Source organism: Antechinus flavipes, chromosome 2 (genome assembly GCF_016432865.1).
Source record: "Antechinus flavipes isolate AdamAnt ecotype Samford, QLD, Australia chromosome 2, AdamAnt_v2, whole genome shotgun sequence".
Taxonomy (NCBI): domain Eukaryota; kingdom Metazoa; phylum Chordata; class Mammalia; order Dasyuromorphia; family Dasyuridae; genus Antechinus; species Antechinus flavipes.
In genome coordinates, this window is record NC_067399.1 from 331,379,688 (window position 1) to 331,395,219 (window position 15,532).

The 15,532-nt window shown below is 32.9% G+C and overlaps 1 long non-coding RNA gene across 2 annotated transcripts in view; it reads right to left on the minus strand.

Moving 5' to 3' along the window:
- The window catches only part of LOC127549600 (uncharacterized), a 1,392,683-nt gene that overhangs the window by 784,114 nt on the left and 593,037 nt on the right, over window positions 1–15,532 (minus strand). For both annotated transcript variants that reach the window (XR_007950668.1, XR_007950669.1), the window contains exon 2: window positions 13,642–13,722. This is a non-coding gene — a long non-coding RNA (uncharacterized LOC127549600). The remainder of the gene's footprint in view (window positions 1–13,641; window positions 13,723–15,532) is intronic.

Here is a 15,532-nt window from a genome sequence, read left to right on the forward strand (position 1 = left end):
GTCCTCTTCCATAGAATGTAAGATCCTTAAAGGCAGAGTCTCTGTTTCTCCAATGATATGATAGCAAACTTAATAACTATCTGGTGATTAATTGATTGATTATGTGATCCACTGTTCAACTTACTCCTTGCCTTAATGTCAGGGTGTTGTTATTAAGTTACCTCATTTTGCAACATCTGTATAGGAGAGTTAAATGAAAATATTGAAGAAAACAACTTTTTTCTACAAGTATGTGAACATGTATGAGATTTACATTTTAAAATTTAAAACTCATCTATTCATTAGAGATAGCTAGACAGTTGAAAGGATAGATTGCTAGGCTGGGAGTTAGGAAGACCTAAGTTTATATCCTGCTTCAGACCATGGCCTCTGTTCACTTCAGTTTCTTCAACTGTAAAATGAGATAATAATAGTACCTACTTCCCAGGGTTGTGAAGATCAATATTTAGCACAATTCTGGCACATAGTAAGTGCTTAATAAATGCTTATTTCCTGCTATTTACTAAATATCTTTAAATTTTTTGAAAAACAAAAGTTATTAAAATTATCCCTAAATAAACATTTTATTGCTTATTTTGATTTTAGTGTGTTAAACATCTTAATTTTTAAGATATAAATTCTCCCCTTATGATATTTACCTATCTGGGTCCACTAATCAAGATAATCCAATAAACAAAATTTAGAAGATCAAAGTTTGTTGCTTTGATAAATCAGAGTCCCTTTACATGAAATTGTATGATGATAGCAGGATTACTTTTAAAGAGATAGGGATTTTGGATATATGATTTCATTGATGTAGGGAATTCTTAATGAGGACACTTCTTTTTATGAATGTTGACCAAAAACTCTTTTGCAGTTTACAATTTCAGATTTGTCCAGGGTCTGGACATTGCAACAAACTAAACTTTAATCTGGACAGATTTTTTGTCCATTATATAATTTATTACTGCTATTGTTCAGTCATTTTTCAGTCATATCTATCTTCTATTTTGTGACTCTATTTGGAGTTCTCTTGAGAGAGATACTGGAAAAGTTAACTATTTCCTTCTCTAACTTTTTATAAATGAGGAAACTTAAGCAAACAGGGTTAAGTGACTTGCTCAGGATCACATAGCTAGTAAGTATCTGAGGCCAGATTTAAACTCAGGAAGGTTAGTCTTCCTGACTCCAAGTCTGGCACTTTATCCACTGAGCTACTTAACTGCCCATTATTCAATGTGGCCTTTCGAATATATCTAGATCTTAAAATTTTTAATGAAATGGTCTTTTAATGAATTAAATTTGATTTTCATCAGATAGCATCCTATCTGATCATATTAATTTTTTATGTTTGAATGAATATTTACTGCTACTGTATGGTATTTAATCGAATAGTAAAGAGGTAAACTTGTCTTATTCTTAATCTCAAATATACTAGGAGGATCAGTCTGGTTTGGGTATGCTTAACTAAAGATTTTTTGCATTGGTCACAGTGTTGACTTATAGATCATCAATTAGTTGCAGATGTCAACAGTAACATGGAGTGTAGGAAAGGTCGAAAGAACCCTTTATTCCTCCTTTAGAGAAGTTTAGAAATGAAAAAAAAACACCATTCTACTCTTACTAGCATAATGGAAATTTTACACATACTTGGATACTTCAAATAATGTCAAAAAATAATGCCTCCCCTTGGAAAACACCAGGCTCTGCTCCCAGGAGAAAGATCTAGCACATGCATAGACATTTATTGTCTTACCATGTGGTAGAGAGGACTCATTATCTGTTGTCTGTGTAGCCAGAACTGCCTAAGTTTTTAAAACTACATGAGCACCGTCATGATCTTTCCACATTCATGTTTAGGGCTAAGGGATTCCTTTATTTACAGAAGCCAGTATTGTTCTTTGTCGTTGTTTATCCTTTGTTCTCAAAGGCAACCACGACACCAGGAAGGAGATGCCATGATTTGCAAGTAAATTGGATTTAAGTAAGGGAGGGCTGTGCATGGTCACCTGTCTCACTTTCTCCTCCAGAACCATCTGGGTCCAGTGGCCAGATATAGATTGGAAGCTAATACAGTACAGTAAGAAAGGAGAGCCTGAGGACCACCTTCCCTCCCCACTTTAGACCATGCTCTGAGGGGCTAAGATTTTGATCTTTTTTGTTTGTATATCCAAACAATTTATTTTTAATGTATTTTAAGTATAGTAAGCAAAGTCATCCAAACATGCCTTCTACTTTTTAAGGCAAGTTTTGTTTGGGAGAATACACTGACAAAATTCATGCAACCATGAGTTATAGAGCTCCAAGATACTACAAAGACACTCTGGGAAGTGAGACTGCTACTAGAGTAGAAAGCAGGGCAAGGCAAGTCTGGTATGGGTTATCTGAGAAAACAAGCTTTTCAACAGGTAGCTTTTTATTTTAACTAATTCTCACTAACTTGGTGCTAAACTCATTTCTTCCTGTCTGCTAGAGTAAAAGTTCTATGAGCATCCTCTAATTTTGGCACAAAGGTTTTGGTCACTTTATGATTATGGCTCTAATGTTTGTGAAAGGTGTTTGTCACTCTTATGGAGAATGTTCAGCATATAGTCCAAATGGTTCACATAGACCAATAGGTTCAGAGGTCTTTTAAAGATTTTTTTTTTTTTGCAGATACTGAATTGATTGTATCAAATCCCAGGATAATGGAAAGTTTCCTAAAAGGATCAAAAACTGAAGACAAGCCAAGTGGATAAAACTGCCTATTTTGCAGACTCAGGCTGCTTCTGGCAGAGGGATAAGCAATTGGATGGATATTAACATGGACTCATTCCATCCATGAAGATAGAGAGTAAACTGGACAATAGAAGGAAAAAAGCAGACTGTGTTGGTGGTTGTTTTTATTAAGCCTTTTCCACTCATGTTTGACTCTTTGTGAGCCTATTTGTGATTTTCTTGGCAGATATATTGGAATCATTTACCATTTCCTTCTCCAGTTCATTTGACAGAATTGAGGCAAATAACATTAAGTGACTTTCTTACAGTTAGACAGCTCCTAAACATCTGAAGTTGAATTATAACTCAAGAAAGTGAGTCTTCCTCTCTCCCTAGCACTATATTCTCTCTATACCACCTACCTGCCTCCACCATCTAGCTACTTCTATAATTACTCTTAGAAGTTGTATTATACTTTGTAAATTGTGCAAGCTTTTAATTTGAATCAAACAGATAAAAATGTTTTTATAACACTGATATTCCTCTGTTGTATCGGCTTTATGATCTATACAATGTTGAGTTTGGAGTCAGAAAGACTTTTGTTAGCAGTGTGAACATTTAAACTCGACATATCTCAGACAATTCCCTCATATTTGTTTAGATTGCTGAAAGGAGTTCCCATATTGAGAGTTCCTTATGCTAACAAAGCCATGGGTTGAATCAGTCTTCTCCTAGTCTAAAAGCTATGGCTTGATCCTTAGGTAAATCCTCTGAGAACTGGAACTTTTGCTTAGCCAAAAACCAAAGCCAAGACATCAGATCGTGAAGAGATTACTCAACTTGGTGGGAACTTTAAGAGGGACAATAAAGTTGGGAAGGAAAGGCAGACAGAGCTGGAGGATGTGATGGGAGCACAAGGCTTTGGGAAGCCACTATCATTAATTCACAGTCTCAAATACGAGTATCCTCTGGCACCATCCCAGTCCTTGGTTCTGTCTCTCCCTTCCTTCCTCATGATTTCTTTCAAACTTCCCACAACATTGAGTAATCCCTTCATAGTCTTGTGGTCTTGTCTAGGATGCTGAGCAAAAACTCCAAGTTCCTCTGAGCTTATTTAAAAATCCGTCTACTCCTTCTTAGCTGGGATGAAAACTAGATGACTCAAAGGGCTATTATAAGGGTATTCACATATTCACCCAGTGATGCTGTAAGTTATGAATAACTTCTAGTCTCTGAAGAATCAGAACAGCAGTTAATTCAAAGAGCAATGTAGAGACATATCGTAAAAGTAAACAAGTTATATTATCAATGATAATGTGTCTATGTAATAAGGGACCAGTCCTTAAAGCATGTGCAATATGTCCTGCCTGCTACCAATCCATGTGGAGGCTTGGTAAATCTGTTTCTGGACATGTATTAAGGAAGGGCCTTTTATTCCACTTCAGAGAATGCAAATATGTTCCACTATTTCTTTTTGGTCTGTTATATGATGATGAAAAGTCTTTTAATGGGCTGCTAAGCCAAATGTCTTGCTTTTTTTCACTGATAGCTTTTGAGGAAGAAGTGCTGTAATCTTCTGGGGTAATGGACAGCATCTTTGTAATTTCCTCACTTGACCATCATATATGTAGAAACACAAGGCTCTTCTATTTCTCTTGTATCTTGTTTTTATTCATTCTTGTTCTCTGCATCAGTTCATATAAATCTTTTAAAGTCTCTTTGAAAACATCTATTTCCTCATTTCTTACAGCACAATAATATTCCATTATATTCAAATGATAAAACTATAACTTATTCTGTCATTCTCAACTGATGGGCACCCCTTTAGTTTCTATTTTTTTCCTTTACAAATAAAGAGCTGCTAAGAATATTTTTATACTTACAGGACTTTTTGCTATTTCTTTGATTCTTTTTGAACTAGGCTGAGCACTAATTCAATTGATTCAGAGAAGGGTAAGATCATGTGGTATGTGTCTCTCCTTCTTCTCAATTGATAAAAAACTTCTTATTTTTATTCTCAACACCAAATAAAATGTGATTTTCACCTATGTAGTAGGAGAGAAAAAGCATGTGTCACATGAAATTGAAGATATTTATTATGAACAACTTGTTTTTCTTTTAAAATAAGTAACATATTCAAAATATAACATTCAAAAGTTCTGTTTCTTTGTGATTCTAAAGGACCTTTTAAAAATCTGTATTTAGCAATGCTGCAACATTTTTCTTCAATTTTTTTCTTTTTTTTCTCTTTATCCATTCTCCCCCTTTCTCCTATCTCTTTAATTGGAGGGAGAAAAAAAGAGAAATCTCTTCTAATAAATATATATTGGTAAGTAAAACAAATTCCCACATTGATCTTGTCAAAAATATGACTAATTCCTTAAATTGAGTTCATCACCTTTGTATCAGAAGGTGGATAGAATATTTCATTATCAGTTCTCTGGAATGTCCCTTTCACCTTCTTCCACATTTACATACTCTTTTTTTCTAATTTTTAAAAGTTATTTTAGACAAATAAGAAATAAGAAAATAAAATCAAACATTTCCTTTTATATAGCAGAAAATAGAAGAGGATTCAATATAATAAATTTCCATTTCAAGAAAACATATAATAAATATTGTGCATTGTTTTCAAAGTTACCCAAGTTTTCTTTGCTTTCTTATAGGTTTTCTTTTGCTCACTGCTGTATACTTTTTACTTTATTTCTTCCTTTCCCTTCTCCCCTTCCATGCCCTAAAGAAGGCTACAATTAAGCTCGCACACACATGCACATACACAATGAATGTATATGCATGCACATAATATGTATGAATATATGTACATTTGTAACTTAAATATATATCTACATATCTATAAACATACACATAAACACACATATACATTAATATACCTATAGGCAAATTATTTCCAGTTATCATCTGTTTCTCTGAAAGTGAATAGAATCTTTTTTCATAAGTCCAAGTCTTTCCATGTATTTCTACTTCAACCAAACTCATCATTTTGTACATCATGACAATATTCTAGTCCAATCCTATCTAGTCTGAGAAATTGTGAAAGTTTTTTTTCCCCCAATTTTCTTTATTTCTTTTATTATTGGCTACATGAGTTTTACTTATACAAGAAAATTTTAATTTTAATTGATCAAAATTATCCACTTTACACTTCAACAATATGCTCACCTTATAATATGATTTATCTGTTTGTCTGATACTGTTGAATCTGCTTATTTATATCTTCTCCTGTTTCTTTGAAATTCCTAAATTTTAGTTCTTCTAAATGAACTTTTATTTTTTTTCTAACTTAGCAAAATAATTTTTAGTAATTTAAATTAGTCTGTCATTGAATAGATTAATTAGATAAATTGTCATTTAAAAATATTTGTTTTACTTATCCATAAACAATAAATATTACTTCAGTAATATTCTGACTTTTATTTCTTTAAAAAATGTTTTATGTTTCTGTTGGTATAGTTCCTGTATCTGTTTTGGCAGGCATACTCTTAGGTATTTTATACTGATTAGTTATTTTAAATGGACTAAAACAATATAGAATAATATTGCTGATGCATAATGCAGTTTCCCAATTTTTTTTCCTTTTGATTTAATTTGTTTTATCTTTAACTTTATCTAAGATTATGATTATACCCCTGCTTTTTTTTACATAATAAATTCTACTCCTTCCTTTAATTCTAACCTAAGATTTCTTGTGTATTTTCTTCCTTCCTATTTTTCCCTACTATCCTCACCTATTTATCCTATCTCTCCTCACTCCTTTGCTTTACTTCCTTAACCCTCCCATTCCTCCTTGCTCTGTTATTTCATTCTGAATTTATAATATTTTTGTGTGCATATATATATATATGTATGTATGTATATATGCACACACATTTCTTTCTTTAACCTATTTCTGATGAGATTAAGGTTTTAGCACTATCTTCTCTGCTCCTTATTAGCTTATTGTGTATGAATCTTTACTTTTATGACTCATATTTATGAAATGTTATCTCACTTTACATCATTTTATTTTTTAGAATCACCCCATCATACTCAGCTCAGGCCAATCATTTCTTTTAAGCTACCTAAATAATGATGATAGTAAGAGTATTGAGATAATATTTTCACACATAAGAAGCAAACAACCTGATTCCTTTTTAATTGGTTTTTAATGTTTATCTTATCTTTCTCCTGGATGTCAAAATTTCCTTTAAGTTCTGCTTTTTTTTGGTCACAAGTAGCTGAAAATATTTGTTTGTTAAATGTCCATTTCCCTACCTTTAGAATTATATTTACTGTTGCTGAATAAATTATTCTTGGTTATAGCCCCAGATCTTTTGCTTTATGAAATATAGTATTCTAAGACCTTTGGTCCTTGAACTTAGTATCTGCGAAATCTTGTGTAATTCTTATTATAGTTCCATATTTAAATTGTTTTTCCCCTTTCCAATATTTTCTTCTTAACCTAGGAGCTTTGAAAGTTTGCTTTGATATTCTTATAAGTTTTCCTTTGGGATCTCTTTTAAATGATGATTGGTGGATTTTTTTTTCTATTTCTGTTTTCCTTTCTTATTCTAGAACTTCAGGACAATTTTCTCAATAATCAATATTTTTTAATCATGATTTTCAGGTAATCTCACTATTCTTATATTATTTCTGTATAATCTGTTCTCCAGAACTCCTATAGTAGCTGTCTACAGTTAGATTCTTTGTACTTTGCTTAATCATTTTTATTTTGTTTTCTATTTTTTGCATTCTTATGATTTTGTGGGTTTTTTTTTTTTTTTGGTGTTTTAGAATGTCATTGACTTCTCTTGTCCAATTGTATTTTTTAAGGAATTATTTCCTTCCTCAAATTTTTGATTCTTCATTTCAAGGTGATTGATTTTATTTTCATAATTTTCTTGATTTCTTTTAACAGCTATTAGTAAAATCAAGTTCTAGTCCTGATATATAGGGAATAATGCCCCAAGCCTCACATCCTTCTTACTGCTATTTTCTGAAGTCTATTAATGGGGCACAACTTTGGGCTTTCCTTTCAACTCTTAAATCATAGATAGGATACCCAATCATGCTGTCCCACAAATGATTTTGTTTCCAGCAGTCCCTGTGGTGGTTTACACTCTACCTCTCCTCTCTACCTCAGCACTGAAACTAGGGACTCTTTTCTCCTGCAAATGCCCATGGTCAGCAGGATCTCCATGCCTCTGATACTGCACTCACTAGGTATGTGCAAGCTCCTTATCTTTCTCAGCTGCAGCCTGGTACGAATCTTGGTAGCCCTAGATAGTGGAAAGTCCTTCAGTCTTCTCCTATTCAACCATTAAATCCTGATACTGTACATAAGATGAAAATTTATAAGACTGAGGCTACTTCTCAACCCAATTCTACTCAGCATTTATTTGTTGATTCTACAGAGTCAGCCTGGAGATGTTTGCATTTCACTCAGGCTGAACCTCTACCCCTGAAGCTTGATACTTTTCTGGAGTCTGTCCAAGGTGTTTTAGGAAGACAACTGCTTTACCCCAACTTTTGCTTATTTCTTTTGCTCTAGGTTCCCTCTGAGTTAATGTTTTGTCTTTTTTTTTTTTTGAAGGAAATTTGGAGAGCTGAATCTTTTTTGAATATTCCATCATCTTTTCAGAATCCTCTGACGCTTATCTTTTCCTGCACTTTATTTATATGGAATAATAAGTTTTAAATTCCTCCTTTTTCTTCATTTCTATTTTTCTTCATTATCTTTTCTTTAGTGAATTTTCTCTCTCTTTTCTGAGGTAGACAAAATTCAAAAGACCATTTTGTCTTCTAGATCTATTATCTTATATTATATTAAATTTTACAATTATTTTTTGATACATTTTCAAGATTTTCTTTTCCTTATCTTGTTTGCTAAGTCCTATGTAATATTTAGATTTTTGGTACTTGAACTCTTTCTTTTTTAGTTCTTACAGTATTTTTTCTTTGGATTGGAAACTATTTTATATAGGATATTTCTGTTTAATTTCAACCTGGTGTTTAGGAGATAAGATGTAGATTTTATCTATTTTCATTTTATTCTCAAATCCTAAAAAAATTATGTAGTCTTTTATGACTTTTTGAAATGTGATAATCTAGCTTTTTGTTTGGACATATTTTAATGAGTTTTGTTCATTTATAAACTATCTCTCTGAATTATTTTTGCTGTCTTTTTTTTGGTAATCATCCTTTGTAATTTCTTCAATTTTTTCAATGTTGTTTCCCTAATTTTTTGTGTCATGGAGTCATTGAATTCTTTTTTTGCTCCATTCTCCTTTCTCAGAGTCCACTATTTGAATAATGTTTTCTGTTTTAGGCTATTTATTTTCCTTCAAGTTTTTCCTTCTAAATTCTTATTTAATTTGTAATTCACTTTTAAAAATCTGTTTTATTTCTCTTATATACTCTTATAGTCTTATTGCCAAGTCTTTTTTTTAAGCCTCTGCTTGCAGTTCTTGTAGTACTGTTCTTTTCTTCTGGGCTTTTCTCTTAGACAATAATTGTTAATTGTGTTTGGGTGTTTTCTTCTCATTACTCATATTTTTAGCTCTAGCTCTTGGATTGATTTTGTGGTTAAGACAGTTCTCTCTGGAACTCTTGTAAGAATTGGGTAGAGCCTGTTTGTCCATCTCTCCTACTTCTCTAGATATTATTGTTGGCAATCTAGGTGCAGGGGCTGATATTAGGTACTAATAAGATTCAGGAGAGCATTTGGCACCAAATGATGAGGTGAGCATCACATGGGGTTCAGTAGCAATTCACATGTGAAGAATTCACAAGGTCTTTCTTCTTGCCAAAAGATACATTTACTTATGAAAAGAGATTATAGAGGAAATGAAGAGATAAAGCAGACACCAGGAGTGGTAAATAGGAAATAGATTTAGGAGAATATATAGTTAATCACAGAGAGGGATTCTAACAATTAACAAGGGAAAAGATAAGTTTCCCAGTGGAACTCACAATTAACCAGGAGAAAGGGAATATGGCATGTTGTAGAAGTATGCCATTGACTGACAAACTGAATACTAAAAGGGATTTAGCACCCTAAAAGAGTTAGTTAGTTATAGCAAGGAGAAAGGAACCATCATGAATCCTTAGTCTCTGGTTTCTGTTTTATTTCCTCAGTTGTCTACAATGGGCTCTAGCCTTGGCTAGTTAATACATCCTTGCATTATTTTCAAACAAGAGTTGATTTCACTTTTTTTGCTGTGGTTCTGACAGGACTCAGTGAGATATTAAAGATCATGTTAGTTAAACTCTCCTGCATAGGTTTCTTGGCACTGGCACTAAGGTACTGAGTTGGTCACTCTCCTGATATGGTACACAGTGCTTTAAGTTCAACTCAGGTCTTGCCTATCTGCCAAATAATTTGTAGGGCTGACTTTATTCCCTACTTCTGTTCTGACAAGCTTAGGTCAGTATCTGGTCTGTCCCAAATCCTGATTTTCCTTTCTCCTCTTCTGGGCTCCACAGGTTTCTAGGCCATTTACCAGTGATTGCACTGGCTTTCCTTTCAGAAACCATGGCAGGCCTCTGCTGTTTTTTTTTTTTTTCTTTTGTACAGTTCTGGACTAAGATGAAGGGACTTACTTCTACTTCTTTTTGTTGTTGTTTTCCTTATAATTGCTATTTTGGGGACTTCTATCAGGTGTTTGCTAAAGTTTATGTAGGAGAGATAGACTTTTTCACAACAGTTTGTTACCATCTGAAATGGAACTCAGTTTCTAAAAGCATCATCTCTAAAACTAATATGACATTTCACCATCACAAAAATAAAATACAAAGAGAAATGCAGACTTATTCTGTTCAAAGTCTTCAGTGGGACTCCTCAATGGATGCAGAACTATTACTCTTTTGTTTCAGTGAGTTTGAGTATCTTCCATGAACTGTTGTTAAGCACCTATTATGTGCCAGGCATTCTGCTAAGCACTGGGGATGCAAAGAAAGACAAAATACAGTCTCTAACTTTAAGGGACTCACAGTCAACTGATGGAGACAACATGAAAACAACTATGTATAAATAAGCTATATAGAGGTAGGGAAATGATAATATTCCATTTTGTATTACAATGATTTTTTAAATGTCATCATCTCTGCTACACTATAAATTATTTGTTTTGTATCTTCCTCAGCATCAAACCTTGTGTATAGCAGATATTTAACAATAATTATTAAATTCAATTCCCTACTTTCATGTAGGAGATTAACTCCTTTGATATTTGCCATTTACTAGCCTTTGTTATTTAATAATTGCAAATATTTAAATTCACCATTATATTTGGCATAATGCTGACAGAACTAGGCAGTATTATTATTGTTGTTGCCTTTTCTGTATGGAACTGAGAGAATAGTTAAAATGGAAGTTTATGAAGCATCTTATGGATTTACAATTTGGTTCAACAATTATTTTTAGTTTGAACTGTCCAGCTCAATTGCTAGGACTGTCATGGTGGTGACCCAATTTTTCAGATAGAGAAAAGTAGGTATGAAGTTTTTAAAAGTTTTTTTTTTCCTTTTGGATTACTCAATGAAAGTGATAGAACTAGGATCACAACCCTAAGCATATTAGCTTCTAGCTATATCTGTTTAATTCCAATTCCCACCTCAAAGAATGTATGTAGCACTCTTGTTCACCTATTATTTTTCCTGGAATTTTTTAACAATAATAATTGAACAGGAACTGGGTAAAAGTACAAAAGCAAATCACTTTCGTGTTTTCATCTCATGGGGCAGAATCCAAAATTCAACTCGAGCTGAAAGTCTGAACCAGATGCAGCAGCTGTCAACAGTACAACTCTTTTATAGGATGCCAGAAAAGGAAAATATGGCTGCTATTATCTGCTCTCTGGTAACAACCATACTCTACACCTAGGCAAATGTGCTCTGTGGTCTATCCACCTGCACTTTCTAAAGGAGTCTATCTAATTATAAAAATAGAAGAACTACTCTGGGTTTCCTTTCAGCTGATTTAAACATAGGAAGTTATTAATACTGATGAGTTGAAAAATTCCAGATCTTTACTAAGACATTTCCTGGCTAATATTTCAACACACTTTTTTTCCAGTGAAAGTGTGATGGTTGATAAGAACCAGCAATAGTGTTGCTGAAGGTTGACAAAAGACGGGTGCAGTAACTAGTTTAGACCCAGAGTGGGGATGGTTGCCAGTTCTTTAAATTCTCTGTGTTTGGTGAATTTATATCAATGCATCTACATTTCTAAATTTGATGAAGACCTTTCACTTCTATGCGTATTCATGAAAGAGAGGGGGTTGGTTAATCTGTTGATTTAGTCAATGGACCAGGAAAGATGAAGACTACAGACAGGAAACCTAGGGCTCAGGTTAAGAATTAAGTGCACCACTATTTCACTGGAAGACCTAGAGTAAGTTTGCTCACCAATTTGTACTGTGTTTCCATACAAAGTCCCCTTTTCTACATTAGGAATGTCAAAGCAACCAATGAAATCCCTCTCCCTTAAGTCAGAAGATGAAGGAACTGGAAATCATCACTATTTTTTTCCCTTTGCTTCTAGTTTAGACTGTACTTACTGACAGAAACAAAACTCTCTCTCAGTAGATACATGACAATTCTCCAGAGTCTCTCTAATGAAATCTGGCTTTTGTTCTTATAGAATGGCTATGATTGAAAGACTACCTTAAAAAGGTCTGCACTCCTAAGCAGGAGCTTACCTTAGTTTTCATCTGCAGTTGTAGCTGATTGACATTTCACTATCGGTTTGTTTGGTGTTGGGCTTTCTTGTTGCCAATAATATTTATATCCAATATTATATAGTGATTTAAGATTTGCTTTCTTCACATTATTATTATGAGGCAGATATCCCCAATTTATAAATTGGGAAATCTTAAAAACAGCTTTATTGATGTGCTTTGCTTTTACATTACAAACATCCATAAATTATCTCTTCTTTGTGAAACATTTCTTTTAATAAAGTAAAAAAATTAAGCAAAACTATAATTAGTGACCACATCTGAAAAGGCATGCAACATTCTGTAAATGTAGCACTATAGCATTGCCTAATCCCTAACTTCTCTATTAAAAAGCAAACAGAAATATATTTTCTCTCCTTCCCCACTTCTCATTCTATTGGGAAAAAAGAGAAAACAAAAAGTCCTTGTAACATATATGCATAAACAAGCAAAACAAATGCCCTGATTAGATGCATATATATTCACATACAAATACACACACACACACACATATAGATAGATATAGACATACATACACACATACACATAAACACACCCATTTGTCTCCTCATCCTATACCCTAAATCAATTGACTTTCTATCCAGATATAGATAACATGTGTCATCATCAATCATCTGAAATCATGGATGGTCATTGTATTAATAATGATTTTTTATTTCAAAGTTGTCTTTGCAATGTTTGTTCTTGTATAAATCATTTCTTTTTTCATTCTTCATCAGTTTATAAAAGTCTTCAAAATGATTCATTTTATGTATAAATTTATTTTCTAATTCTATTTAATTTCACCCAGCATCAGTTCATATAAGTGAATTTATATGTAGTGATTCAAGGCAATTCCAATACAATTAGGATGCAAAAATGCCAAGACTAGAAGCTGGAAAATGAATGGACGCCCATCAATTGGAGAATGGTTGAGTAAATTGTGGTATATGAATGTTATGGAATATTATTGTTCTGTAAGAAATGACCAGCAGGATGAATACAGAGAGTCTTGGAGAGACTTACATGAACTGATGCTAAGTGAAATGAGCAGAACCAGGAGATCATTATATACCTCAATAATGATACTGTATGAGGATGTATTCTGATGGAAGTGGATTTCTCTGACAAAGAGATCTGAGTTTCAGTTGATCAAAGATGGACAGAAGCAGCTACACCCAAAGAAAGGACACTGGGAAATGAATGTAAACTGCTTGCATTTTTGTTATTCTTCCTGGGTTATTTATACCTTCTGAATCCAATTCTTCCTGTGCAACAAGAGAACTGTTTGGTTCTGCACACGTATATTGTATCTAGGATATACTGTAACCTATTTAACATGTATAGGAGGGGATGGAGGGAGGGAAGGGAAAATCAGAACAGAAGAGAGTGAAAGGGATAATGTTGTAAAAAATTACCCTGGCATGTGTTCTGTCAATAAAAAGTTATTTTAAAAAAAAAGAAGAAGAAGAAGAAGAAAGAAAAAAAAAAGAAAAGAAAAGAAAAATAAATAAATAAAAAATAAAAAAAATTTTCCCCCAGAAAAAAAAGGAAAAATGCCAAGAACTATGGAGACTGAATATGGATGGAAGAATAGCATTTTCATTTTTTTTATTTGTTTGTTTTCTTTCTTGTGTTTTTTCCCCCTCTTGGTCTGATTTTTCTTATATAGCATGGCAAATATGGAAATATATTTAAAAGAATTGCATATATTTAACCTATATCAGATTGCTTGTGTCTTGGGAAGGGGAGAGGTAAGAAGGAAAGGAGAAAAGTTTAAAACCCAATGTTTACAAAAATATATGTTGAAAACTATCTTTACATGTATTTGAAAAAATAAAATACTATTAGAAATAAAAAAAATTAATTAAAAAAAGGCTCACAAAACTAATGTTGGTGAGACTGCAATATTTTCCCATAGTTAGATTCTATATAATGAAAAAAAATGAGAGAAGGAAGAAAGTAAGGGACAGTGACAGAGATTTAGCTACCTTTGATGAATTCATATCTTTAGGTTCAGATGAACGATGTGTCCTAAGCAAGTTACATAACTGGTAGAGGTTATTGCAGAGCCATTCTTAGTGATATGTGAAAAGAAAAAAAAAAGCTTATTTTCTAATTTCTGTCATTTCTACTATGTAATATTTCTTTCTTATATCACTTTAACTGTCTAAGTCTGTTTTTCCACTTATTCAATGAGATGGGGCGTCTTAGGTCTTTTTTATATCTAAATGTATATATCCTCTAAACAGAATTGTTTGCATCCATTTTGGACTTTTCTAAATAGTTGGACCAATGAGATAGCATAAATAAAATGCTTTGAAAACTTATAAAATATTATTCCTCCTCCTTTTCCTAAATAGATAATGCCTCATAGAAGTTTAACAACCAATAAAAACATGTTATAATTTCTGTGACCTATTTTATGTTGTGAGCATGACTTTGGACAAGGCCACTTTCAACTGCTTCATAATCTCAATTTTTCTGGAATGTTCCAAAGACTAATGGTTGTAATTAAATATTTATGTGGATCTACTGAACAAAATGTGATTTTTTTTTCTTGAGCTCATTAGCTCTTTTAATGTCAGCAATAAACAAATTCGTTGATTTTTCAGGAGAGACCCAGAAATTAAAAGAGAAATCAGATGAAAGTGTGAAATAGTTACTACCTCACAGACTCCAAAGGTAATAGAATATTAATTTTTGAAGGGATATTTGACATCATCTAGTGAAACCTTCCATTTTACAGATAAAGAAACTGAGGTCACAAGAAGTAAAGTGAATTACCTTAGTTCACATAACCAATAATCAGTCACGTTGGGACTTAATTTGAAAGAGAAGAGTTTCAGTGCTACAGATAGTCATTAGGTTTGGGGAAGCTTTTCTTCTGCTTCAGGTGCAAAGGATGTGTGGAAACATCCTACAAACTTCTTGTTATTATTAGTTACTAGAAGACATCTCAGTATACAAAAATTCCTACGATATTCATCTTCTTGCTCTTCATTGGATTGGTGCTCCAGCAAAGTGACCTTTGACTAGAACCTGGTTAAAATCTATGAGAAATTTAGATTGAAATCCAAACTAATAAAGGGAATAATAAAGGGAAACTTTTCATGATTTCTAAACTTTCTACTACATTA